Raw genomic sequence first — 9,316 nt, 5'->3', positions numbered from 1 at the left:
TATCAATGGAATAGAATTGAGAGTTCAGAAATAAACCCACTTACCAATGATCAATCTATCTTGACTTTTCACAAGGATGCCGAGATCATTCAACGGAAAAAGAATAGTCTCTTCAACAAACTATGCTGATACAACTAAATATAGACTTACAAAAGAATGAAGTTTGACCCTTAACTGACATCATATACATAAAATAACTCATAATGAATCAAAGACCTAAATGTAAGACCTAAAACTATAAAACTCTTAGAAAGAAACACTGAAGTAAATCTTCATGATTTTGGATCTATGACAAACAAAAGCACAAACAACAGAAGAAAAAAGTAGATAAACTAAACTGCATCAAAATTTAAAATTTTTGCCCATCAAAGGACACTATCAAGAAAGTGAAAAGACAATCCCCAAAATGAGAAAAATGTTTGCAACCAAATACCTGATAAGGGGGACTTCTCTGGTGGTGCAGTAGCTAAGACTCTGTGCTCCCAGTGCAAAGGGCTTGGGTTTGATCCCTGGTCAGGGAACTAGTGACTTCCCTGATAGCTCAGTTGATAAAGAATCTGCCTGCAATGCAGGAGACCCCGGTTTGACTCCTGGGTCGGGAAGATCCACTGGAGAAGGGATAGGCTACCCACTCCAGTATTCTTGGGCTTCCCTTGTGTTTCAGCTGGTAAGGAATCTGCCTACAATGCTGGAGATCTGGGTTCGATCCCTGGGCTCCAGTATTCTTGGGCTTCCCTTGTGTTTCAGCTGGTAAAGAATCTGCCTACAATGGTGGAGACCTGGGTTCGATCCCTGGGTTGGGAAGATCCCCTGGAAAAGGGAAAGGCTACCTACTCCAGTATTCTGGCCTGGAGAATTCCATGGACTGTATAGTCCATGGAGTCTCAAAGAGTTGAACACAACTGAGCGACTTCTCACCTCACAGGGAGCTAGATCCCACATGCTATAACTAAGACCTGGTTCAGTTCACTTCAGTTCAGTCACTCAGTTGTGTCTGACTCTTTGCGACCCCATGGACTGCAGTACACCAGGCTTCCCTGTCTATCGCCAACTCCCAAAGCTTACTCAAACTCATGTTCATAGAGTTGGTGATGCCATCCAACCATCTTATCCTCAGTCATCCCCTTCTCCTCTTGCCTTCAATCTTTTCCAGCATCAGAGTCTTTTCCAATGAGTCAGTTCTTTGCATCAGATGGCCAAAGTATTGGAGTTTCAGCTTCAGCATCAGTCCTTCCAATGAATTTTCAGGACTGATTTCCTTTAGGATTGACTGGTTTGACCTCCTTGCACTCCAAGGGACTCTCAAGAGTCTTCTCCAACACCACCAGTTCAAAAGCATCAATTCTTTGGTGGTCAGCTTTTTTATGGCCCAACTCTCACATCCATACATGACTACTAGAAAAACCATAGCTTTGACTAGACAGACCTTTGTCAGCATAGTAATGTCTGCTTTTTAATATGCTCTCTAGGTCCGTCATAGCTTTCCTTCCAAGGAGCAAGCGTCTTTTAATTTCATGGCTGCAGTCACCATCTGCAGTGATTTTGGAGCCCAAGAAAATAAAGCCTGTCACTGTCTCCATTTTTTTCCCCTCTATTTGCCATGAAGTGATGGGACCGGATGCCATGATCTTCATTTTCTGAACATTGAGTTTTAAGCCAGCTTTTTCACTCTCCATTTTCATTTTCATCAAGAGGCTCTTTAGTTCCTCTTTACTTTCTGCCATAAGGGTGATGTCATCTGCATATCTGAGGTAACTGATATTTCTCCTGGACCTAGCAATCATACTCCTAGGTATAAATCTGGCAAAAATTATACATGTGTTTACTCAAATACATAGGCAAGAAGGTTCATAGTAGTACTATTAAAAGTTGACCTACAGTGAAAACTGAAATGCTTATCATCAGTAGAATGGATCAATTGTGACAAATTAAAATAAGGGACTATATGTAGCAATGAAATGGAACCAACTACAACTACCTGCAACAATACAGAAGAATCTCAAAAGCACAAAATTGAGCAAAAGAAGGCAGACGCAAAAGAACACATTTTATATGCTTCCATTTACATAAAATGTAATACCTGATAAACCTAATCTATGAAGTTAAAAGTTAGAATACTATTTACCCTCAGAGGTGTGGAAAAGGAGAACGAAGGAGCTTTTGTGGGGCTCAAATGTTCTGTTTCTTGATTCAGATGTTGGTTGGACATGTGGTCCCATCACTTCATGACAAATAGATGGGGAAACAGTGGAAACAGCAGCTGACTTTATTTTTGGGGGCTCCAAAATCACTGCAGATGGTGACTGCAGCCATGAAATTAAAAGACGCTTGCTCCTTGGAAGGAAAGCTATGACAGACCTAGACAGCATATTAAAAAGCAGAGATATTACTTTGCCAACAAAGGTCTGTCTAATCAAAGCTATGGTTTTTCCAGTAGTCATGTATGGATGTGAGAGCTGGACTATAAAGAAAGCTGAGCACTGAAGAATTGATGCTTTTGAATTGTGGTGTTGGAGAAGACTTTTGAGAGTCCCTTGGACAGCAAGGAGATCCAACCAGTCCATCCTCAAGGAGATCAGTCCTGAGTGTTCATTGGAAGGACTAATTGTTGAAGCTGAAACTCCAATATTTTGGCCACCTGATGCATAGAACTGACTTATTGGAAAAGACCCTGATGCTGGGAAATATTGAAGACAGGAGGAGAAGGGGACAACAGAGGATGAGACAGTTGGATGGCATCACCGACTCAATGGACAAGAGTTTGGGTAAATTCCAGGAGTTGGTGATGGATAGGGAGGCCTGGCATGCTGCAGCCCATGGGGTTGCAGAGTTGGACACAACTGAGTGACTGAACTGAACTGAACTGGAAATGTATGTTTATTTTGTGAAAAATCATCAGGCTTTACACTTATGAGTTGTGTATTTTCATGTCTTTATGTTATATGCTAATAAAATGTTTAAAATTTTCAGAATATTTTTGAAATCAGGTTTTATAAGTCCTAGAATATTTCTCCTTTTTTTGTGGTCTCTTCTTGATATGCTTTCATTTTTTTCGATTGTGTATTGTATTTTTCAAAATTTTTATCCCTCTTCAAGACACTTTATTTCCTATTGTCTGAAAACTGATTTTATAATAGTAAGGCACATTACTGCCATCACAGATTGTGGTCCACTGGAGAAGGGCATGGCAAACCACTTCAGTATTCTTGCCTTGAGAACCCCATGAACAGTATGAAAAGGCAAAAGGATAGGACACTGAAAGATGAACTCCCCAGGTCAGTAGGTGCCCAATATGCTAATGGAGATCAGTGGAGAAATAAATCCAGAAAGAATGATGGGATGGAGCCAAAGCAAAAACGATACCCAACTGTGGATGTGACTGGTGATAGACGCAAAGTCCGATGTTGTAAAGAGCAATATTGCATAGGAACCTGGAATGTTAGGTCCATGAATCAAGGCAAACTGGAAGTGGTCAAACAGGAGATGGCAAGAGTGAACGTTGACATTCTAGGAATCAGCGAACTAAGATGGACTGGAATGGGTGAATTTAACTCAGATGACCATTATATCTACTACTGTGGGCAAGACTCCCTTAGAAGAAATGGAGTAGCCATCATGGTCAACAAAAGAGTCCGAAATGCAGTACTTGGATGCAATCTCAAAAACGACAGAATAATCTCTGTTCGTTTCCAAGGCAAACCATTCAATATCACGGTAATCCAAGTCTATGCCCCGACCAGCAACGCCGAAGAAGCTGAAGTTGAACGGTTCTATGAAGACCTACAAGACCTTCTAGAACTAACACCCAAAAAAGATGTCCTTTTCATTATAGGGGACTGGAATGCAAAAGTAGGAAGTCAAGAAACACCTGGCGTAACAGGCAAGTTTGGCCTTGGAGTACAGAATGAAGCAGGGCAAAGGCTAATAGAGTTTTGCCACGAGAACGCACTGGTAATAGCAAACACCTTATTCCAACAACACAAGAGAAGACTCTACACGTGGACATCACCAGATGGTCAACACCGAAATCAGATTGATTATATTCTTTGCAGCCAAAGATGGAGAAGCTCTGTACAGTCAGCAAAAACAAGACCAGGGGCAGACTGTGGCTCAGATCATGAACTGCTTATTGCCAAATTCAGACTTAAATTGAAGAAAGTAGGGAAAACCACTAGACCATTCAGGTATGACCTAGATCAGATCCCTTATGAGTATACAGTGGAAGTGACAAATAGATTTAAGGGACTAGACCTGATAGACAGAGTGCCTGATGAACTATGGACAGAGGTTCGTGACATTGTACAGGAGACAGGGATCAAGAAAATCCCCAAGGAAAAGAAATGCAAAAAAGCAAAATGGCTGTCTGAGGAGGCCTTACAGATACCTGGGAAGAGAAGAGAAGTGAAAAGCAAAGGAGAAAAGGAAAGATATTCTCATCTGAATGCTGAGTTCCAAAGAATAGCAAGGAGAGATAAGAAAGCCTTCCTCAGCGATCAGTGCAAACAAATAGAGGAAAACAACAGATTGGGAAAGACTCGAGACCTCTTCAAGAAAATTAGAGATACCAAAGGAACATTTCATGAAAAGACAGGCTCGATAAAGGACAGAAATGGTATGGACCTAACAGAAGCAGAAGATATTAAGAAGAGGTGGCAAGAATACACAGAAGAACTGTACAAAAAAGATCTTCACGACCCAGATAATCACGATGGTGTGATCACACACCTAGAGCCAGACATCCTGGAATGTGAAGTTAAGTGGGCCTTAGAAAGCATCACTATGAACAAAGCTAGTGGAGGTGATGGAATTCCAGTTGAGCTATTTCAAATCCTCAAAGTTGATGCTGTGAAAGTGCTGCACTCAATATGCCAGCAAATTTGGACAACTCAGCAGTGGCCACAGGACTGGAAAAGGTCAGTTTTTGTTCCAATCCCAAAGAAAGGCAATGCCAAAGAATGCTCAAACTACCGCACAATTGCACTCATCTCACATGCTAGTAAAGTGATGCTCAAAATTCTCCAAGCCAGGCTTCAGCAATACGTGAACCGTGAACTTCCAGATGTTCAAGCTGGTTTTAGAAAAGGCAGAGGAACCAGAGATCAAATTGCCAATATCCGCTGGATCATCGAAAAAGCAAGAGAGTTCCAGAAAAACATCTATTTCTGCTTTATTGACTATGCCAAAGCCTTTGACTGTGTGGATCACAATCAACTGTGGAAAATTCTGAAAGAGATGGGAATACCAGACCATCTGACCTGTCTCTTGAGAAACCTGTATGCAGGTCAGGAAGCAACAGTTAGAACTGGACATGGAACAACAGACTGGTTCCAAATAGGAAAAGGAGTCCGTCAAGGCTGTATATTGTCACCCTGCTTATTTAACTTATATGCAGAGTACATCATGAGAAACGCTGGGCTGGAAGAAACACAAGCTGGAATCAAGATTGCCGGGAGAAATATCAATAACCTCAGATATGCGGATGACACCACCCTTATGGCAGAAAGTGAAGAAGACCTAAAGAGCCTCTTGATGAAGGTGAAGGAGGAGAGTGAAAAAGTTGGCTTAAAGCTCAACGTTCAGAAAACTAAGATCATGGCATCTGGTCCCATCATTTCATGGGAAATAGATGGGGAAACAGTGGAAACAGTGTCAGACTTTACTTTTTTGGGCTCCAGAATCACTGCTGATGGTGACTGCAGCCATGAAATTAAAAGATGCTTACTCCTTGCAAGGAAGGTTATGGCCAACCTAGATAGCATGTTTAAAAGCAGAGACATTACTTTGCCAACAAAAGTCCGTCTAGTCAAGGCTATGGTTTTTCCAGTGGTCATGTATGGATGTGAGAGTTGGACGGTGAAGAAAGCTGAGCGCCGCAGAATTGATGCTTTTGAACTGTGGTGTTGGAGAAGACTCTTGAGAGTCCCTTGGACTGCAAGGAGATCCAGTCAGTCCATCCTAAAAGAGATCAATCCTGGGTGTTCATTGGAAGGTCTGATGTTGAAGCTGAAGCTCCAATACTTTGGCCACCTCATGTGAAGGGTTGACTCATTGGAAAAGACCCTAATGCTGGGTAGGATTGGGGGGCGGGAGGAGAAGGGGACGACAGAGGATGAGATGGTTGGATGGCATCACCGACTCGATGAACATGGGTTTGGGTAGACTCCGGGAGTTGGTGATGGACAGAGAGGCCTGGTGTGCTGCAATTCATGGGGTCGCAGAGAGTCGGACAGGACTGAGCTACTGAACTGAACTGAACTGGCAAATTACCACAATAAAGGTATACATTACAATGTGTACCAATGAGTGGCATCCACTTACATGTGATGTCCTCCAGTAAGACACAACTTGCCTAACCAAATGTGATAACCTTGCCATTTGGCACTGTCATGATGAATCCCACAGACAGTAGCATGTTGATGCTCTAGTAGGTTTTAGTCTTCTTTTTTTTTTTTTTTCTGTTTGATGTTGTTCTTAAAGACATGGTTCTAGTGTTCACTATCAGTCTTACACTGCAAAGCTTAAGCCCATCGGACAAACATGAAAATAGATGTTCAAAAAATGCCGATCAAAGTAAGTCAGAAAGAGAAAAACAAATATCCTATGTTAACACATATATATGTGGTGGTTGTGGTTTGGTCGCTAAGTTGTGTCCTACCCTTGTGACCCCACGGACTGTAGCCTGCTGGGCTCCTCTGTCCATGGAATTCTCCAGGCAGGAATACTGGAGTGGGTTGCCATTTCCTTCTCCAGGGTACCTTTCCAACCCAGGAATTGAACCCAAGTCTCCTGCATTGCAGGCAGATTCTTGACTGACTGAGCTACGAGGGAAGCCCTAACGCATATATATGGAATCTAGTAAAATGGTACTGATAAACTTATTTGCAGGGCAAAAATAGAGATGCAGATGTAAAGAACAGACTTGTGGTCACAGAGTGGGAAGGAGAGAATGGGACAAATCGAGAGATTAGTGCTGACATATATACACTAAAATTTGTAAAATTGATACCTGGGGGGAAGCTGCTGTATAACAAAGGGAGCTCAGCTCCGGGCTCTGTGATGACATAAATGGGTGGGATGGTGGGGTGGGAGGGAGGCTCAAAAGGGAGGGCATATATGTATACTTATAGCTGATTCATGTAGTTGTACAGCAGAAACTAACACAACATTGTAAAGCAACTATCCTCCAATTAAAAAAAAAAAGCCAAATTGTTCACATCAAAGAATAATTGATTTTCTTTCTCTTTGTCTATTGGACTTCCTTGGTGGATCAAACAGTAAAGAATGTGTCTGCAGTGCAGGAGACCGAGGTTTGATCCCTGGGTCAGAAAGATCCCCTGGAAAAGGAAATGGCAAGCCACTTCAGTATTATTGGCTGGAGAATTCCATGGACAGAGGAGCCTGGCAGCCAACATACAGTCCATGGGTCACAAAGAATCGGACACGACTGAGCATCTAACACTTTCTCTTTATCTAAATCTGAATCCAGAACAGTCCTGGATGTCTCGGGACTGCTTTTCTTGCTCAAAACATTCTGTGAAACAGCCTGATAACCTCTTCAGTGGCCTCAGGTAGTCTGTTGCTTATTGAGGCTATCATAAGTGCTAGTCACTCTTCTAAACATTTTGTATTTACTAATTCATTTTGAAGTGAATTGGAAGTGAAGTGATGCTTTTGAACGTGGTGTTGGAGAAGACTCTTGAGAGTCCCTTGGACTGCAAGGAGATCCAACCAGTCCATCCTAAAGGAAATCAGTCCTGAATATTCATTGGAAGGACTGATGTTGAAGCTGTAACTCCAATACTTTGGCCACCTCATGAGAAGAACTGACTTATTGGAAAAGACCCTAATACTGGGAAGGATTGGGGGCAGGAGGAGAAGGGGATGACAGAGGATGAGATGGTTGAATGGCATCACCGACTCTATGGACATGAGTTTGAGTGAGCTCCGGGGGTTGGTGATGGACAGGGAAGCCTGGCGTACTGCAGTCCATGGGGTTGCAAAGAGTCGGACACGACTGAGAGAGTGAACTGGACTAAATTGAAAGTCGCTCAGTTGTGTCCAACTCTTTGCGAGCCCATGGACTGTAGCCCACCAAGCTCCTCTGTCCATGGGATTCTCCAGGCAAGAATACTGGAGCGGGTAGCTGTTCCGTTCTCCAGGGGATCTTCCCTACCCAGGGACTGAACCTGGGTCTCCTGCACTGCAGGCAGATTCTTTATCGTCTGATCCTGTAAGGTACCCTTATTATGTGCACCTTACAGATGAGGCAATTGTAGCACAAAAAAAGTTAAGTTATATTACAGGCTAAGAAAGAAAGAAAGTGAAGTCGCTCAGTCGTGTCCAACTCTTGGTGACCCCATGGATTGTAGCCTACCAGGTTCCTCCATCCAAGGGATTTTCTAGGCAAGAGTACTGGAGTGGGTTGCCATTTCCTTCTATGATACTACAAAAATAGAGCTTACAGTCTATTGGGAACAAAAACTATGTAAGGATTTAAAAACAAAGGGAAAAATACTTCGGACCCTGTGGGATGAGTCATTTTTCTCCTTTTGGTCCAAGTTGTGTCATCCGTAAGGAAAGAACTGTGGATTTGCCTGAAGTCATATAGCTAATGGGGGCTTCCCTCGCAGCTGTCGGTGAAGAATCTGCCTGCAATGCAGGAGACCCGGCTTCAATTCCTGGGTCAGAAAGATCCCCTGGAGAAGGAAATGGCAACCCACTCCAGTATTCTTGCTGGGAAATCCCATGGACAGAGGAGCCTGGAAGGCTACAAAGAGCTGGACACGACTGAGCCGCTAACAGTTTCAGCTTTCTTTTTCAGGATCCTCGTATAAGAGGATTCATATAGTAGTTGATCTTTTGTGACTGCCTTATTTCACTTAGCATAATGTCTTCAATGTCTGCAATGTTACAGGATGTGCCAAAATTTCCTTCTTTTTAAGGCTAACGTTCCATTGTATGTATATGCCACATTTTGTTTATCCATTCATCTGACAGATACACAGCCTGCTTCTACCTTTTGGCTATGGTGAATAATACTGCTGTGAACATGAGTGTACAAATATCTGTTTACTTCTGCTTCTACTTTCTTGGGGTAAATATCCAGAAGTAGTATTTCTGGATCAGATGGTAATTCTATATTTAACTTTTTGAAGTTAAAGTGATAACTGTGGTGGTAACACAGGAACGTAGGTAAAAATGTATTAGGTGTACACTTAAGATGTTTGCATTTTCCTGTATGTAAATCATACTTTATTTTCTAAAAGAAGATAAAGCTTAAAAATTTTTTCCAAATAAACTGTTTCTAAGAAAAAAA

Source organism: Giraffa tippelskirchi, chromosome 13, assembly GCF_054371585.1.
Source record: "Giraffa tippelskirchi isolate mGirTip1 chromosome 13, T2T-mGirTip1v1.2.pri, whole genome shotgun sequence".
In the NCBI taxonomy this organism is placed as follows: domain Eukaryota; kingdom Metazoa; phylum Chordata; class Mammalia; order Artiodactyla; family Giraffidae; genus Giraffa; species Giraffa tippelskirchi.
Note: the sequence above shows the minus strand (reverse complement) of the source record.